Source organism: Candoia aspera, chromosome 10, assembly GCF_035149785.1.
Source record: "Candoia aspera isolate rCanAsp1 chromosome 10, rCanAsp1.hap2, whole genome shotgun sequence".
NCBI classification, from domain to species: Eukaryota; Metazoa; Chordata; class Lepidosauria; order Squamata; family Boidae; genus Candoia; species Candoia aspera.
The window spans coordinates 26,665,372-26,683,355 of record NC_086162.1 but is presented as its reverse complement, the minus strand read 5'-3'; the positions used below and the strand labels follow the sequence as shown (position 1 = coordinate 26,683,355).

The following is a 17,984-nucleotide window of genomic DNA, read 5'->3' as shown; positions in this document are numbered from 1 at the left end:
TCGCTGATTCATGGCCTGTCATCAAGACTGCTCTCAAGGATGCTCAGGCTTCCTATAAGCTCCATGCTGACAGGCATCGGCGCCAACAGCCATCTTTCCGTGTGGGGGACTTGGTCTATCTCTCTACCAGATTTCTCAAGTCTCCTCAGCCTTCCAAGAAACTGGCCCCTAAGTTCATTGGTCCCTTTCCTGTTACTGCTGTTGTGAATCCTGTCACTGTCCGTTTGGATTTGCCTGGCGTGAGGAGTCACCCTGACGCGAAGAACAGGGCTGAGCCCCCCACAGTCTCAGCACCCCTGGGTTGGGAGGGTGAAACAAGTTCTGGGCAGCTGATAGGCAGCAACCTGACGCTTTAAGAGACAAGCAGCAGGCTGAAGCCTGGGAGCAGTCAACAGTCCTCTCAGAAGCAGGGGCTCTGCAGGGGCCGCTTGGCTGGTTACAAGTGGGATTGAGCGGGGTGAAAGAGCCTTTGCGTCTAGGGCCGAAAGTGATGCCCTCCACCTCCGGGGGCCTGATGGTTGGTGTGTGTGTGTGCATGTGCTGTTGATCCCTGAGTGGTCACGCCTTATCTCTGCTCAACCTCAGGCCTGGCTCCTGACCCTGCTGGGAATGAGGGCTACTGACTTGATAATTGGCCAGCCACTTCATCAGCCTAGATGGGACATCCAGGGCAGTAGTGCAGGACAGCAAACACTCCTGGAGGAATCCTGGGGCACCACCTCCAATCGGTGTGGCTAGTCCTTGGCTTGAAAGTCCTTCACTTTCAGTCGCTTCCTCCATTCTTATCTGGGTGATGTCAAGGCTGGTGGTCACTGGCATGACAGGGGAGGGCAGGCCCTGAGTCCCTTGCCAGGGATAGATGGCAGCCAACATTCTTTGGGCCAGGAAGCAGGTGGGCTCCCCATCATCCTCACCATTCCCAAGGTTCCCTTCTCCAGCAGGCAGACTTAGAGTCTTTATCTGCCCTGCCTTTGCCCAGTACGGCTAGCTATGCATGACGGCTCCTCTGCCTTCATATGCCAAGGCCCACTGTACTGTGGCTGTGCAACTGGAGCTACCCAGCCTGGCCAGAGATGAGTGTCACACAGTGTGCTTAGTCATGGTTTGTTTGACAAGCCATAATGGCTTGTGGAGTCCTTGATGTTCTCTGAGCCTTGTTGTTTTCTTGCAGATGTTTCATAGCCAGACTAGGCAACATCTTCAGTGCGAGGAGGGAGTGGGCCTTGCTCTCAGTTTATATACCGTGGCTTGCCCTGCTTGTGTTAGTAGGGGTGTTGTTCTCTCCTTGGGAGTTCTTTGATTGGGCTGTTGTTTGCTGCTTGGTTGATTGCCTGAGTTAATATTAACACCACCCCTACCAACACAAGCAGGGCAAGCCATGGTATATAAACAGAGAGCAAGGCCCACTCCCTGTTCGCACTGAAGTTGTTGCCGAGTCTGGCAATGAAACGTCTGCAAGAAAACAACAAGGCTCAGAGAGGACCAAGGACTCCACAGTTCAACCCTGAGCTACAAATATTCTCTTCGATTGGTACCATAATGGCTTGGCTATAAACTACAGCAGCTGCTGGGTTCTGAAGCAAACAAGCCACCTGGTAACGGCTTGATCCCAGCCAGCACCTGGTAAACACGGAACAAGAACAGGGGGCCTCCTCAAGGAGAGTTTTACTCCTGGTGGTGACGCGAGCTCCTCAATTTATTGTTCTTGACAGAAGTATAGCCCTTTTCAGAAACGTTTTTTCAACTTCCCTGTCTCCCTCCCAGACCTGGGATTTACTAATGATCTCCCATCCAAGGACTAACCAGGCCTGATCCTGGATAGTTTTTTTTTTTAAGGTAAGGTCAGCCAAGGCTGCAGGGTGCTGCCACCTGCCGCAGCATTAACTTGTAAACCTGGAGAAAACTAGGCCTATGACAGGAGGGGGGGGGGGCTGTGCCCAAGGTGGCTGTGGGTGGGCACAGCCCACATTATTCCTGATAGGAGCCATTTGGATGAAGGGGGGAAGGCCCAAAGGACAGGGGGATTACCTGCCTGGAGCCTTGGAATCCCAGGAGAAAGATGGGATTATGACATCACGGCATTCTGACCAATAGGCCAGGAGCCCCTGTGGAAAGAGTGGTCTGGGCAGGATGACTCGGCAGAAAGGCTGTCAAGGAGTTGGGTGGCTTTCTAAATCTTATCAACAGTTTGTTATAAATTATAAGGACGGAGTTCGTTTTCAGCTCAGGTTGACTGTTTTCTGTAACATGTTGCAAAACTAAAGAGACTCTTCATTTAATGAGAAGGAAGCCATTCAAGTAATTGGTCCACTTATACCAAAAAAGGAGTGAGAAGTGAACAGACCTGAGGAAGCATCAGAACTCTTTGGAGATTTTTGAACCTTACAGGTCAAGAATGCAAGATTCACAATCCACACAGGTTGAGCCTGCAGGTTTCTTCCAGTAATCAAGGGTGAGGTTACAGAAATGTGGCCCCTAGCTAGGTGGTTCTTGGCCCTTGTTGATCAGTAAGCATGCAAAAGTGGGCTTCCCCATCGCCTCTGGCCTCTTAGAAAGGGGTCACACTTCAATGGGGAGAATGCCGATTGCTGGTTTGATAGCATCTGTTCCGCTCTGCCACATTTTGGAAATGGTGAAAACTACAGCCAAAAGCTACTCCCCAAAAATGCTGCAATCCTGAACATTAGGGCATTAGCCCTATTGAACTAAAGAGGCTTCCTTCTGAATAAGCATGCATAGCAGTAGGAGTGCAAAAAAGGTGGGTATAATCTATTTTTGCTGCAATTCTTTTTTTTTATGTTGTTTCCAGTTGAATTTCCAAAAACACAAAGAACATCTGACTAACAGTGATGGCTGGGAACATATAGCACTGTCATAGAACTGTAGTATGTTACCACCTAGAAAAGTCTTGTGACCAAAGGGGAGAACTAACTGGGAAACTAAGTGGGTAGCAGAAACGGGGCAACATGCAGGTCCATTTGCGGTGGAGGACGGCGGGCAAGGGCCTCACAGGGAATCCTTATGGGACTTGCCAAAGAAGAAGAGAATTCTAGTGATCTGGCTTTCCAAGCAGGCATTGTGGGCCTTCCCTCCTGCAGTGGAACGCCTATTGCGATTGGTTTTGGGTCCCCTGGCGTGTAAGGCTATTATGATATGGTTATTTGGCCATTTTTAACCTTGTTCCTGAAGGCGGGAGTGTGAGCTGGGCAGAATTGGAGAACTGGAGCGGCACAGAAGGAATCAATCAGTCCACAGCAAATTCTGGAACACCTTATGGGGAGTTGGCTCCATTTTCAGTGAATGGAAGGGAGGGAAAAACACTGACTTGAAGCAAAGGCCAGTGGTGGGCCAGGCGGGCCACTGCAAGCCAGCACTACCCAAAGCATGGTCCATGACCAGTGCCGTCTGCAAATGTTCCCATTCCTTGAGGAGGGAAGTGCAGAATTTGAGAGCCAGCATTTAGAAACTTTTATAGCCGCAACATCCAAGTGCATGATCTGCAGACTTGCCTCCTTTGATCAGGGTATGGACCAGTTTGGGTGTCCTGGAACTTGCCTGGTGAGTTGCCTGTGGCATGAGGCAATTGAAAGATTAGTCTGTCAAGTGTATAAAAATCCGAGACATTTTATAATTTGTAACGTTTACAAAAGGATCAATCTGCGGCTGATCGGAAATAAAAAATCCGGCCCTTCCAACCGACAGTCGGAGGACCCCGCTCTCAGCCCGCCCCATGGCAGCGACCGGGTCCAGCAGATACGCACAGCTTCCTTCTTTCCTCGCCCCGGCAGCGCGCGGGGCTCCCGCCACGCTTGGCCGAGCGACTCCGCTGGCTTCTCTGCGGCCGGCGGGGGACTAAGCCAGGCCGGCTCAGACGCCGCAGGAAGAAAGGAACCGAGGCCGCTCCGGCCGGCTTTCCCGGCGTCCAAAACCTGAGACCTGCCTCCGTCCCGTGATCAGAGCGAGCGTCGAGCCGGGCTTCTGGAGCAGCCGGGCGCCCGTCCCTTCTTCCGTGCGCGCATCTAGACGGCTCCGGCTCCCCGGGAAGCGCCGCCCGGGCACGGGACGCCACCGGGCAGAACAGGGAGGGGGCTGCAGAGGAGCAGCCGGCAACGGGGGAAATGACATTGCGACCCCCGAGGGAACCCCTGGACCTCCCTCCTCGCCACGCCACGCCACGCCACGCGTCGGGCTCTCCACCCGGCGGGAGGGCAGAGCCACGGCCCCCTCCGCGTGCCTTCCCAGCCGCCGCTGCCCCAGGGCCGAGCGGACCCCGGCCAGCAAGGCAGCGAAGAGCCAGGGCGGCCCCTCCTCCTCCTCCCCCCGCGCTCGCACATGCTGAAGGGGGCGGGGCGGGGCGGGGCGGGGCTCCCGCGGCCCCGCCCCCGGGAACCTCCGCCGCTCGCTGGCTCGCCCGCCCCCCGCCCGCCCGCCGGCTCTGGCCCCGCCCGCCCCCCGCCCTCCTTCCGGGTGCTCCGCGCTCGCAGCCGCCGCCGCCGCCGCCAAGCGCCAGGTGAGGCCGCTCGCTCCCCGCGCGGGGCCGGGCTCGCTCCAGCTGCCCCTCGGGGTGCTGGGGGGGCGCCCCGGTCTCCCCTCGCGCGGGGGCGAGGGAGCAGCGACCCCCCTGCTGGCCCCCGCCGCAGAGCGCCCGGTCGAAGGGCTCCCCTCGCCCGGAGTGCCCGGCGCCATTGTGACCTGGAGCTACAGCTGCGACGGGCGGGGGGCTGCGTCGCTGCATCCACGGGCGGGGGACTGAATACCCCGTTGGGTGTCGCGGAGGCGGGGGGCGCCCGGGCCTGCTGAGCAGGGAGGGAGGGAAGAAGGGCCGCGAGCCCCGGAGCGCCGAGCCGACGGGATTGGTCCACCTGGCGGGCGGGCAGGCAAATGCCAGGGGCAAGAAGGCCCGGGCTGCCACCTGGGGCTCAGGGCAGTCGCGGGACCTCCAACAGGTGCGGGGGGTGGCTGTCCAGGCCCGGGCCTTGGAACGGCCCCTGCACGGGCAGCGCAGCGCAGCCTGTGCGGCCCAGCCGAGCGGAGCCAGCCTGTTTCTCCGTGCGGTTGCAGCTCTGTGCTGACGGGATAATAAAGCCGAGGCCGGGTTTCTCCCGAAAGTGCTCCGGGCTGGCACACTTCCGTGAGAAAGCAGGACTCTGCACTTGCCTGCACGGGACACCCTCCTGTTGCCCCTTGGCACGTTGCCACTTGATGATTGGCAGTTTGTGCCGTCTTCTGGAGCAGCAAGTAGGAGTGGTAATGCTGTCAAGGCGCCCATAAACCAGGAATTGTGTGTCTGCTGAGTGCTTGTGTTGGTGGAGAGGAGCAGAGGGATGGAAGGAGGGCGTCGCAGTCTGCCGCTCCTTCACCATCCTGGCTTCGGATTCCACCTGAATCCAGCCATCAGAAGAGGTGGGCCTCTGCAAGGGTCTGAGAGGAGCACCCTCTAGGACAGGTGGGGTTGATCAACATTGCTGCTGACAGCCGCATCACAGGTGGGCAGTGGGAGATTACAAGAAATGGCAGCTTGCTCCTGAATCTTAAGATGCTGGTCAGAAATGGCTTGCATTAGCAAGTGGCCACCATTAATTCTTTCTATGAGACCCGTTTTTCTGTTGGGTTTGCTGAATCTGTGTGGCTACAGAGTCTGCATTTACTGGTTTTATTTGATAAACTAACTTTGTAGGAATGTTGGGCAGTTTATTCCAGTGGGGCCATATTGAATTAGAAGAGGGAGTTCCACAGTGGCCCAGTTTTTTCTCAGAGTGGCTACACCAAGGGGGCCTTGGCTGTCTTCTGTATTTCAGGCCCAGAGGTCTCTTGGGCCTCGTCAAAGCCTTCGAGGTGACACCTCTGCCTCTTGAGCTCAGGGGTCATCCAGCCCTTCACGATGAGGAAAGGGCTAAGTCAGGGCAGGCAGCTGTTCCTGGGAGTGCCAGAAAAGCCTACTGGGGGAGCAGTGCTGTCTTGCCTGAGGTCACTAGCACAGCAGTTTGCAGCTGACACCTTTATCCTGAGAGGCGCCTGAGCTGAAAGGCACTTGCTTCCCACCCTGTTCTGCCATCTTCGGTCCCGGATGCCGACCGAGTGTGCTGCATCTCACGTCCCCTGTGGCTCAAAGTTGGCTTTTTAGCAGATTGTGGGTTCCCCGATCTTGCCAGTTCCAGGGACACCCGGAAGGCGGGGAAGTTGGGCTTCCAGATTGGGCAGCTTTTATTCCTGAACTCTCCCAGCAGGTAACTTAGAGAATTCCTCTGGCCTGGATAATTCCCTGGACCGTTTCTGGGTTCCACCTTAGGCATGTAGAGCATTGCTTCGGGAGTGGAGCCAGCCCTGGCCAAGCTTCTGGACAGTTGCGGCGAGCAACGCGGCTGTTTCCTAGACTGGCTCACAGTCTGTCTGGACCCGGCGCTTTACAGTAGCGGCAGCCAAAGAGGGTCCGTTCTTTTCGGCCAGGGGTTGCAATGGTGTCCCCCAGAAGAGCACGGAGCCAATTTCTCCTCCGTGGCCCATCCTCGCGCTTGGAGACAGTGCAGGTGTCTCCTGCACCCTTCCTAGGTTACACCTGAAAAGTGGCCTGCCTTCTGGAGAGCCACATGGTCAGAACATCCCAGATCGGTGCAGGCCTGCCTTGACAGAAACAAAAGTGGAGGGAGATTTCTGTTTGCTTCGAGGCCCACAATCGCTCCCTTAAACAAACAGCCACTCCTGGCTGTGTTTGCCTTGCCCGCATTCTTGCTGCAGGCACCTGGATGTGGGGTGGGCAGGCCGCCCAGGGGAGTTGGTGGTGGCAGCTCGGGGCCTGGGGCCGGGCAGGGTGGTGGTGGAAAAGGTTGGAGTTGGAGGCCTGTGCACTGAGCTCCGTAGGGGCAAATCCTGCTCTTGGAAGCCACCACAACAGCAAAGGGTTAGAAAAGAGACGCCCTTTTCCGCCGTGTCTGTGGGTCACTTCTGGCCTGCAGAGCTGGGGCTTGCTCACCTGGGAGGCAGGCAGGCAGCCTGGGAGCCGCGTGCGTGCGTGGAATGGCAGATCCCACGACCCTGGCTGGGGCCGACGGGAGCCGTGCCTGTCGCCCCTCCCTGCCTGGGCAGTGTCTCTCTCTGCTGCACCAGAGGTCCTCCTGGTGGTCTCTGGACTCGTGCCCCTAAAAGGGAGGAGGCTTGGCCTTGTCTCTAGGGGCCACAGTGGGGCTTCTCCGTCTTCTCAGTGGCTCGGAGGGGCTTCCCAGATAGCAGGTTCTGGAGAGAGGGCGGGGCCCCGCCCTGGCTTGCCTGAGCTCCTGCAGCACCAAGTTAGTTGTACACAAGGATGACGAGAGAGTCATCTTCGGTGGGAGAAGGAACTCCTGAGTGGAATTCGAGGTTTGCAGGGACATTTCCTAAACCGTTTGTGATTTTGTGTTTGTGTGTGTATATACAGAGAGAGAGAGAGAGAGAGGGGGCGACTGATTTTTTTCCCCATTCCTTCAGCTAGGGAGGAGTTCGAAGCTGGCATACGAAGAACAGCCGGATGATTTAAGCTGACAGGAGAGGACTCCTTTCCCCTTTGAAAAATGTGGGTGAAGAGATGCTGGAAGCCTCAGTCTGGTAAGCCGCCCCCTCCTCCTCCCCGTCCCCCCTCCTTTTCCTCTGTCCTTTATATCTTGGAAGAGGCTAGGATTACCTGGCCTAGCCCATTATTGCAGACAAACTCAGGTCTAATTCAGTCTGTGGACTTTCAGGGGTGGGTGGGCAGCCTTCACCCCCAAAGCCCTCGTGCAGCTTCCTCTGGTGCTTTGCCATTACCTGCCGCTGCTTTTAGCACCTCCACAGGATCCACCGTGGGGGGGTGTCTCTCCTGTCCAGCAAAGGCCCTCCCACCCCAGGCTCCTTTTGGGCAGAGGCTGAAGCCTAGGAGGAGAAGCGTGGGCGCTGTGAGCGGCTGCGTTGGGATCTTTCGGCGGACCGGTGCTGCAGTGCCGTTGCCTTGATTCCAAGAGCTCCACAAGCTGTTTCCAGCCCAGACTTCGGTTCTTGTGAATTCCACCTTCTGCTCATGGCGGAAATCTCTGTAGGCAGATTGGAGTGAGATTCATGGGGACAGGGCGGTGAATTTTGTATGTTAGCTTGGACAGCGAAGCAGTAGCCAGGGGATGTGTGTCCTTCGCCAGTTGTCTTCTGCCCACCCCAGCTTATAACCCCAAATGTAGATTGGTCCGTTTGCTCAACTCGTTTGAGACATTTTGGGGCCAGGTTCCAATAACAGAGATTTATTTTCCTTCTGTCCAGCACAGAGATCTTTGCAGAAGGGATGTTGTTCAGGATGCCGAGTGGTTGGCATGGCCCTGCTGGATTTTCCTTAATACAGGTAGTCCTTGGTTAGTGACCATTCGTTTAGCAAATGTTCGAAGTTACAGCAGCACTGAATGAAGGGACTTACGACCATTCCTTGAAGCTGTGGCCATTGCAGCATTGCTGCAGTCACACGATCATGATTCAGGTGCTTGGCAACTGGCTCGCACTTACGACGGTTGCAGCGTCCCACAGTCATGTGATCGCCATTTGCAACCTTCGCTGTCAGCTTCCGACAAGCAAAGTCAATGGAGAAGCTGGCAGGAGGTCACAAATGGCGATCATGTGACATCGTGCTTAACATCCGCATGGGATTCACTTAATAACAGCAATTAGAACTGCCGTTGTAAGTCAGCATATCACGTGATGTTGCATTTACAACTATGTTGCTTAGCGACAGAGTTCCTGGTCCCAATTACTGTCATTAACCGAGGACTACCTGTAGATTTCTCACCTTAAAAGCTAGTTCTTTCACATCCTGTTACTACCACCACCACCATTACCCCACTGGGTAATAATGTGGCTGCTCTTCTGGATCAGGAGGGTCGTGCTTGGATAGAAAGTTTCTGTATGTGGAGGCTCCTGTCTTCCCAAGTTTGGTGTCATCAATATGCTGCCAGAGATCACCTGCAGGGCAAGCTGGGGATGCTGCTAACTGCTTGATGTGGTGTCTGGATGGAGAGAAACAAGCTCAGATTAAACCTTAGCAAGACGGAGTTGTGGCATGTCTGCAAAGAGCAGGCTTCTCTATCAACACTGGCTCTGGTGGCGCTCTTTACAGGGTTGTGTTCTCTCAGGGGGAGCCGTTCCATGGCTTGAGAGTGGCCGTGGACTCTTGTTCTCTGCCAGATCAGCAGGTGGAGGTCATGCCCACAGGTCTTTGTCCAGATTTGGCTGATATGCCCATGTATTGTTTCAGCTGTCTCCAGTGGTTTTGGTTCCTAATTTGTGTTTTTCCCACAACACGAGGAATGTAGAATTGGGGAAGAGGTGAACTGAACCAGGTAAAGGGCCCAGTTCCTTCCCCCTCTGGCTTGCTGAGCTTCCCAGAGACCAGCCCTTGTGGGCCACCTCTTCCCCGGCCTGCTAGCAAAGGACTCCAGATGGTCTTGGGGTGGACAACTTGCAGGGATGTTGCTCACGGCTGCTTCCTGCTGCAGTGGCTGTGGAGCTTCTTCTCTTTGGCCTCCTTTGAAAGGGGCAGAGATGGGCAAACTACACCAGGAGTTCACTGGACTTGGCATGAGTTTGCATGACACTTGATTTGATTACCAGGCCAGTTGACTGATCTTTATTTACCAGGCTGCATCCCCCAAAGACTGAAAAGTTTAACCTTTGTGCAAGATGTTGAACCATAAACCAGCCGAGCCTGGTATGTTGCGTGAATGCAGCTATCAGCTTTATATCTGATCTGGCTAAGTGGATTGTGCCCACCTGCTTACTGTGGGGCATCTAAAGGGCAGCAGTCTGATTTTTCACTTGGAAAACATAGGGTTCTGTTTGTGGTCTCTTCAGCCTTTCCTCCAACTTCTGATCTTTTTATCTGTGGCTGTTGCTTGAGTTAAGGCCTTCTCACCTCTTTCGTGCTTCAAGGGGCTTGTGGTGCAAGAGGCGGGGAGAGCAGAGGCCTGGGATGTGCAGGGACCAACCATTTGTACTTTTGGTCAGTGATCCAAGACCCTTTGACGGGCTTTGCAAGGGCACAAACGCAGTGCTTCTCTTAGACTGCGAATAGTTCTGAATAGCAGGGTCAGAACCTCTTAGCCATGCCGGTCACATTGTGGTTCTCTCTGTTGCCTGATTGCCCCTGTGAGCTGATGAGTTTCTTTCAGTGGTTTTGGCTGGATGAGCCAGCGAGGATCCCTTGTTGTAAAGTGCTGCATGTTTGGAGACAAACGAGATGCCAAACTACAGCGTGGGGCATAATCAGGAATATTGCTGCAGTATGCCTGAAAAATGGGTTCTCTTTCAGTGTGTTTACTTTGCCCCAGAAGACTGCTTACATAAAACATAAAACTACAGTATAAATAATAATAAGATGGCTTGGATATAGAGCAGCCCGTGGGCTGGGAAACCTGGGCTGCCCTCAGTTACTGAGCTGTTGGTCAATTGCCAAGATGGAAACAAGTTCTTATCTAGAAGTGTGGAGAAATGGTTCACATTTCTCAGCTTTACCACACTTGCTCATTTTGCTGGGTAAGAGGGTGGCAAGATCTATGGCTTTTGCGAAAGGGGAGGTGGCAGGGGGCTCTCAGTCCCTGCCTCCATGTGCCTCTGGGTCAACCGTCCCACCGACCAAGGGCCCCCTTCTCCGGGCAGGATCTGCCCCTGCGGTTCGTTCATCTGGGGACGGCCTCTTAACTTCCCTGCACTTCCACGAAGCCAGGAGGCTGCTGTTTGTTGTGGCTCCAACCTCGAATAGCCTTCCTGTGAGACGGGGTTAGCACTGCTCTGCAGGACTACTGACCCTTGGCAGGCCTGTGTTGCTCGTGTAAAATTACTCCTAGGATTGCTGGGTGAGGACCCCTAGGGGTGGTGTTCCACTCCCCCTCCCTTTCTGTTTTTCTTTCTCCCTACAGTCCTGTTTGTTCCTCTGGGCGGGGCCGTCTTCCTGTTCCACCTTCTAGGGTAGTCTCTGGGCTTAGGGATTTTGGAGGTTGACCCCGGAGTCAGCTACCTCCTTCCTTCTGCCAGTTGAAGTATTCACCTAAACAAATTTTGGGAGGCGAATCTCTAGCTCAGTGTTTCTCAACCTTAGCAACTTGAAGATGTGTGGACTTCAACTCCCAGAATTCTGGGAGGTGAAGTCCACACGTCTTCAAGCTGCCAAGGTTGAGAAATACTGCTCTAGCCCAGCTAGTTCTGGCAGATGCTGGTCTTCCTGGAAGAAGCAAATACTGGATGATCTGGCTCACCGTCGGCTCAGCCCTTGGTCCATCCGTGCTGGGCCTGGATGAAGCCTGGGGAGAGCTTGGGCAGAGGACTTTAGATCTTGATTTACAAAGAGACAGAGCCAACATGTCTCCCCTCTGCAACAGTAAGCTCGCGCACTTGCCTTTCACAGTTCCCCAATACCTGTATTGTTTACTAGCCCTGCTTCGCAGGAGGGTTTTCCTATTGGCGTGTCCGGATGCTCTCCCCTCAGTGGTATTGTTGGGTAGATACAATGGTGTGCCTTCCCAAAAGCTTGGACTTTGAAACTGAGGCAGTCGCGTGCATGCTTCTGAAATGTCCTGTGCTGTTACCCTGTGAGCACTGATGACGTGACCTAGTTGGGTCACGAAACGTCTGCAAGCCAGCAACCAAGATCAGAGAGCACCAAGCATTCCACAGTTCGAGCCTGAGCTACAGATACATATTCTCTTCCGTTAAAATGTCCCATCTACCACTTTCGAGAGCTGAGTTACTCTCCCCTCTACCTGCACATTGTTCAGACTGTACTTAGTGACCAGGCTCTGTGATCATAGCCAAATTTTGCCCCAGAGCTATGACTGAAGTGTTTGGACCTGACTGCTTCCCCAGGTGTAGGCTTGAATAGGCTTTTTTTTTGGTGCTCTGCAGTATTTTTTACCTCCTGTGTGTTTGGCCTAGGACTCTGTGCTTCGATAAGCTGGATTAGCACCATCAGTGCCTTGACTAACCCATAAGGCGCCAGAGGAGGCCCCATGGCTTCAAACAGCTCCTCTTGTCTGAGCAGTGGGCGGAGAGCTCTGCTGGGCCCCCCGGCTCCTTTCCATGGGCCCCTCTGCCTGGGCTGGTAGGTCCAATCAGTCGCCTCGGCGCTGCTTTCCTGCCACTGGGAAGCGGGGCTCCTGGGTCAGTGTTGTCCGAGGAGGCAGGCACAGAGCAAGCAGGTCTCCTCTGTGGTGGTGGAGATGGCGGCTTGGCACCTTCCCCCAGGGCTGAATAGGCAGGGTGCCAGATGTGGGGCTTTGGTGGCTTTGGGGGCTTTGGTGGTAAGGCTGGGCGGTGGCGCTGGCAGATGCTTTGCAGGCCTGCTTCCCTCGCCCCCCCTTGTGTGCATCATCTTGGTGGGCTGGTGCGTGCTTCTGGAACACTGGAGGCTTTTCCCCCTTCAGTTGGCATGGGTGTTATGGAAGAGCGGCTCTTTCCCGATAATGAAACATTACTGCCCGTCCATCCTTGGCACTGGTTCCAATTTGTGTCTCCGGGAGCCCTCCTGGGAGCTTCACACCTATGTCCCCCGCCCCCCACTCTTTGTGGGCAGCTTCCCCTGCCTTCCCCTTCTGGTCACGAGGCACTGAGCTGCTTCCTGGGTGCCGATGGGCTTCTCCTGTGCATGGTGTCTCCGGCGCCCCTGAGATCTGAGGGGAGACGCAGCTCTGGCCCAAACGGGCAGTGGCTCGGCCACGCAGCTTGCCCACCTTGGCCTCCCAGGGGGGCCGTTGGCCTTGCTTGCCCTCTCACGGAGGCTCAGGGAGGCCATGGGGAAGCAGCGCAAAGACCCCTGGGCAGTGGCCAAGTGCAGGGTGGTGGAGGAGGGACCGTTTCCTCCCTGAGGCGGCTGCCACCAGGGTTCTTTAGGCTGCCATCCGGAGCTGAGCAACACACGTCTGCCTTGAAACCGTCAGAGGGGCACGCTCAATTCTGCTTCCAAAGGGCCCCCTGGGACTCTGCTGGGACCCAGGATGGCCTCAGCCGGATCCCCCTCAGCATCCCCGTCTGCATCTGCAGGGCCACCGAGAGACCCACGGTCTCCCCCTAGTCCTGGCCGAGCTGGTGCAGAGGTGACGGAGCCCCACTTGGTGGCTTGGCATTCCCAGGGAGCCTGGGAAAAGAACGGCGCCCCCTGCCAGCTCCCCGCTCGTGGCGTTCCTCAGGGGCGGCTTTCCCCTCCTGCCTTGCCCAGAGGAGGAGTGGAAGGAGGAATGTTGCGGGCCCCCAGCCAGCTTCAGCCGGTTGCTTGCTCTGCTCTGCTCTGCTCTGCTCTGCTCTGCTCTGCTTTGCTTTGCTGCTCCAAATCCACCCCTCGGATTTGGTCGCCGGGTAACCGTCGCTGCTCCCCGGAAAGGCGGGCAGGCAAGGGAGCTGTCCTCTGAGGCTGGCATCAGGGGATGATGGGGCCTGGGCTCTGGCCAAGAGCAGGGCCAGCCAGGCCGGTGAGTTGCTGCTTCTTCCTAGCAAGAAGGAGAGGTGGGCTTGGGGGGAGGGAGGGGTAAGCGAAGATGAAGTTGAGAGCACCGCCAGTGGTTGTCCTGAGCAGCCACGAGAACCCTTCCTCGCTGACCCAGCTGGTGGGAGGGGAAGAGCTGCTCCGGGGGCCTTGAGAGCTGCCTTGGGACTCTTGACCCCGCTGTTTGTGGCAAGAGAGTGAGGAGCCAAGGGCTGGGGACACAGCCAGCCCTGGGTGTCTTCCTTCCCTGGATGTGGGAACTCCTGGGGCCCCCAAGGGCCACTACGGTTCTGCTCCTTCTGCCCTCGCTTCGCCAGCCCCTGTGGCATCAACCAGGTTCTGAGACCCAGCCAGGGATCTCCCAGCCAAGAGGAGTCTCTCTCCTCCTGGGGCAGCTGGGCCCTCAGGTTCCTGGGCAGCAGAGTCTGCTCAGCTGCTAGAAGGCTTAAATATTGGCCAGTTGATATTCAGCCTGCTCCGGAAGTGGACGGCCCGGGAGTTTGTGACCAGCTCGGACAGGACGGAGTGAACATAGCAGAAGAGGAAGGCTTAGGATCCACTTCTTCCCCTGGGAGGCGCCAGTCCACCCCCAAGCCTATGTTTAAGAAGACAAAAACCTCCCTCCGTCTGCCTCAGCCTGCTGTAACAGAACTGCCTTTGGTTGTCTTTGGAAGATGTTTGGGCGTTGCTAGAGGACGCAGCGGCTTAAGAGTCTGGGGAGGTGCAACTCCTTTCAGTATGCTGACTTCCTTGCTAGTGGCGTCTGTCCAAATCAGTTCAAAATGCTGGTCGGACCTCAGAGGCTGGGGTGCCCGCTCTGCGGCTTGCAAGCCAAAGGGCCACAGTCAGGCACTGCGGGTCAGGAGAGGAGCAGGGTTGGGGTTGCAGAGCAATCCACTCGGCAAAGCAGCTGCGGGGCTGAGTGGGCCAGCAGCAAGGCTTGGGAGCAGCAGAGAGAGGAGTCAGTGGGAAGGAACAGAAGGCACGAGGGTAGCCAGTCTGTGGCTGGTGATGTGCGCATCTGCCAGGGAGCGACAAGCAGTTGAAGCCGCCCACAGCCCTGTGGGCCACCTGTGCTCCAGTTCACAGCTCCGGCTCTCCCTGTGTTTGAACGTCGCTGGTCGTGGTTCCTCAAGCCCCAAATTCTGGCTGGGGGTGGGAAGGAGTAAACCAGGCTTGGAATTGAGTGCTCCACAGGGGTCAGTCTCCCTGATCCAGGCCGCGCTGCCTGCTTTTAGGAGCTTTTGCTCCCTTCCTTCTTCAGGGTGATGGACTCAGGCGAGGCATTGGTGTGGCATCTTTGTGCCTTTGCCAAAGCCCCCAGCTCTCTGTGTGGTGCCTTTTCATCTTCTTATCTTTCTGCAATCTGCTACTGGATCGGGCTGTTCATCTACTTCTTTCAAGAACTCTGCCAGATGGTCTTATGACCCGCTGGCAAAAGTTGCCGAGGCTTCCTGGATTCAGGTGAGGCGACTGGCCTCTCCTCCCATCGCTGCCCCATTCCAGGATGCTGCGTTCTGGCTTCCTGGAATCTCCTCCAGCCGTGTTCTGTGCTGGAAGGAGCGATTCTCGTTGTGGGAGGTGGTGATGTGATGGTGGCTGGAACTTGCCTGCTGGACAGACCAAGGACCTGCCTTGGTGGCCTTGTGTCTTGGTAGGCAGGAAGCCATTGCAGAGGGGCCTGCGCATGTGGTGGTCCTCCGTCTCATTCTGCTGTTCCGAATAGGAGGCCCTTTCCCTCGGTGGGTTAATGGCAAGGATCCTAACATGTAGAGCAGACCGAGGCTTCTGCTGGGAAGGCAGAGACGCCTCCCTGTGACATAGTTGGTGCCGCGGCTTTGCTCCCATCCCACCTGATCTGTTTGTGAGTCACTTGTGTTTGTTTGGCTCCTGTACGACTTCCTTGACTCTGGTGCTTGCTTATGGAGAAAGCCAAGGAACAGCCATTGGGCTCAGAGCATGTTGCCTCCTCCAACTGAGGAACACAAAATGGCCGTGGCCATGGGGGTCTCCACAAGTGCCCCTTGCTGCGTCCCAACACATTCCATTTGCTGGAGGAAGTATACTGCAGGAGTCATGGGGATGATCAGCTGCGAACTTTGCCTGGAAGGAGTGTTCCAGAGGAGCTCAGAAAGGAGGCTACAACCCAGCAAGAAATGGGGTTTGAAGTCCTAGCTTCCACAAGAATCTGGAGGTCACTTGACTGCGTGGGGCCTCTTCAGCCAGTTAAGAGACATGCAGAGGCTGATGGTTGAAGCACAGAGTTTTAGGCAAGGCTTCCGTATCTGCATGCGTGTTATGAGAATAGGTGTTGTGGGGCCCTGAGAATATACCAGCATAGAGCTGGAAGGGACTACAAAGATAATCTGTTCCAACCCCTGTGATAGGCAGGAAAATCAGGTAAACCATCCTTGAGAGATTACCATTTAGCCGCTTCTGAGCCTCCAGAGACAGAGCACCCACAACCTCCGTAAATGGATTATTCCACTGTTGGACAGATCTTATTGTCAGAAAGTGTTTCCTTATGTTTAAATGAAATTCTGGCACCTGCAACTTACACCTGTTATTTCTGGTCCTGGTGTCTGTGGCCATAGAACATAGCTCTTCCCCATTGTCCTGGTCGCTCTCCATTAGGCATATAATAATAATAATAATAATAATAATAATCTTCAGCAAAGGATTGTTACCTTGTCGTGGTGCTGGAGCTTGAGCACCTCAGTGATGCCATGAGCTAAACCGTGAAGGGCCACCCAAGACGGGAAGGTCATGACAGAGAGGTCAGACTAAATGCGATCCCTGGGGAAGGTAATGGCAACCCACCTCAGTATTCTTGCCGTGAAAACTAAATGGATCAGTACAACCAGAGATATGTCGGTATACCATCGGAAGATGAGACCCCCAGGTCAGAAGATGGTCAAAATGCTACTGGGGAGGAACAGAGGATGAGCTCAACTAGCCCCAGACGTGATGACGCAGCTAGCTCAAAGCCGAAAGGACGGCTAGCGGCCGACGGTGCTGGTGGTGAACGGCGAATCCGATGTTCTAAGGATCAACACACCATCGGAACCTGGAATGTAAGATCTATGAGCCAGGGCAAATTGGATGTGGTTATTGGTGAGATGTCAAGATTAAAGATAGACATTCTGGGCGTCAGTGAACTGAAATGGACTGGAATGGGCCACTTCACATCAAATGACCACCAGATCTACTACTGCGGACAAGAGGACCACAGAAGAAATGGAGTAGCCTTCATAATTAATAGTAAAGTGGCTAAAGCAGTGCTTGGATACAACCCAAAAAACGACAGAATGATCTCAATTCGAATTCAGGGCAAGCCATCTAACATCACAGTGATCCAAATATACGCCCCAACCACAAATGCTGAAGAAGCTGAAGTAGAGCAGTTCTATGAGGATCTGCAGCACCTACTGGACAACACGCCTAAAAGAGATGTTATTTTCATCACAGGAGACTGGAATGCTAAGGTGGGAAGTCAAATGACACCTGGAATTACAGGTAAGTATGGCCTGGGAGAACAAAACGAAGCAGGACACAGGCTGTTAGAATTTTGCCAAGACAATTCACTCTGCATAACAAACACTCTCTTCCAACAACCTAAGAGACGACTTTATACATGGACTTCACCAGATGGACAACACCGAAATCAGATTGATTACATCCTTTGCAGCCAAAGGTGGCGGACATCTGTACAGTCGGTAAAAACAAGGCCTGGAGCTGACTGTAGTTCAGATCATGAACTTCTTCTTGCACAATTTAGGATCAGACTAAAGAGATTAGGGAAGACCCACAGATCAGCTAGATATGAGCTCACTAATATTCCTAAGGAATATGCAGTGGAGGTGAAGAATAGATTTAAGGGACTGGACTTAGTAGATAGGGTCCCGGAAGAACTCTGGACAGAAGTTGGCAGCATTGTTCAGGAGGCGGCAACAAAATACATCCGAAAGAAAGAGAAAACCAAGAAGGCAAAATGGCTGTCTGCTGAGACACTAGAAGTAGCCCAAGAAAGAAGGAAAGCAAAAGGCAACAGTCATAGGGGGAGATATGCCCAATTAAATGCAAAATTCCAGAGGTTAGCCAGAAGAGATAAGGAATTATTTTTAAACAAGCAATGTGCGGAAGTGGAAGAAGACAATAGAATAGGAAGGACAAGAGACCTCTTCCAGAAAATTAGAAACATTGGAGGTAAATTCCAGGCAAAAATGGGTATGATCAAAAACAAAGATGGCAAGGACCTAACAGAAGAAGAAGAGATCAAGAAAAGGTGGCAAGAATATACAGAAGACCTGTATAGGAAGGATAACAATATCGGGGATAGCTTTGACGGTGTGGTCGGTGAGCTAGAGCCAGACATCCTGAAGAGTGAGGTTGAGTGGGCCTTAAGAAGCATTGCTAATAACAAGGCAACAGGAGACGACGGCATCCCAGCTGAACTGTTCAAAATCTTGCAAGATGATGCTGTCAAGGTAATGCATGCTATATGCCAGCAAATTTGGAAAACACAAGA

The 17,984-nt window shown here is 54.5% G+C and overlaps 2 protein-coding genes across 6 annotated transcripts in view; both read left to right on the top strand.

Annotated features, from left to right (window-relative positions):
• The window catches only part of AKT2 (AKT serine/threonine kinase 2), a 101,388-nt gene that overhangs the window by 71,856 nt on the left and 11,548 nt on the right, over positions 1-17,984 (top strand). The window lies entirely within an intron of this gene.
• The window catches only part of SIPA1L3 (signal induced proliferation associated 1 like 3), a 39,739-nt gene continuing 26,239 nt past the window's right edge, over positions 4,485-17,984 (top strand). For 2 of the 3 annotated variants that reach the window (XR_010068563.1, XM_063312432.1), the window contains exon 1: positions 7,462-7,578. The gene's annotated coding sequence lies outside the window, so the exon portion shown is untranslated. Of the gene's footprint in view, positions 4,511-7,461; positions 7,579-17,984 lie in introns of those variants that run through there. The other variant, XM_063312433.1, reaches the window with a different exon arrangement.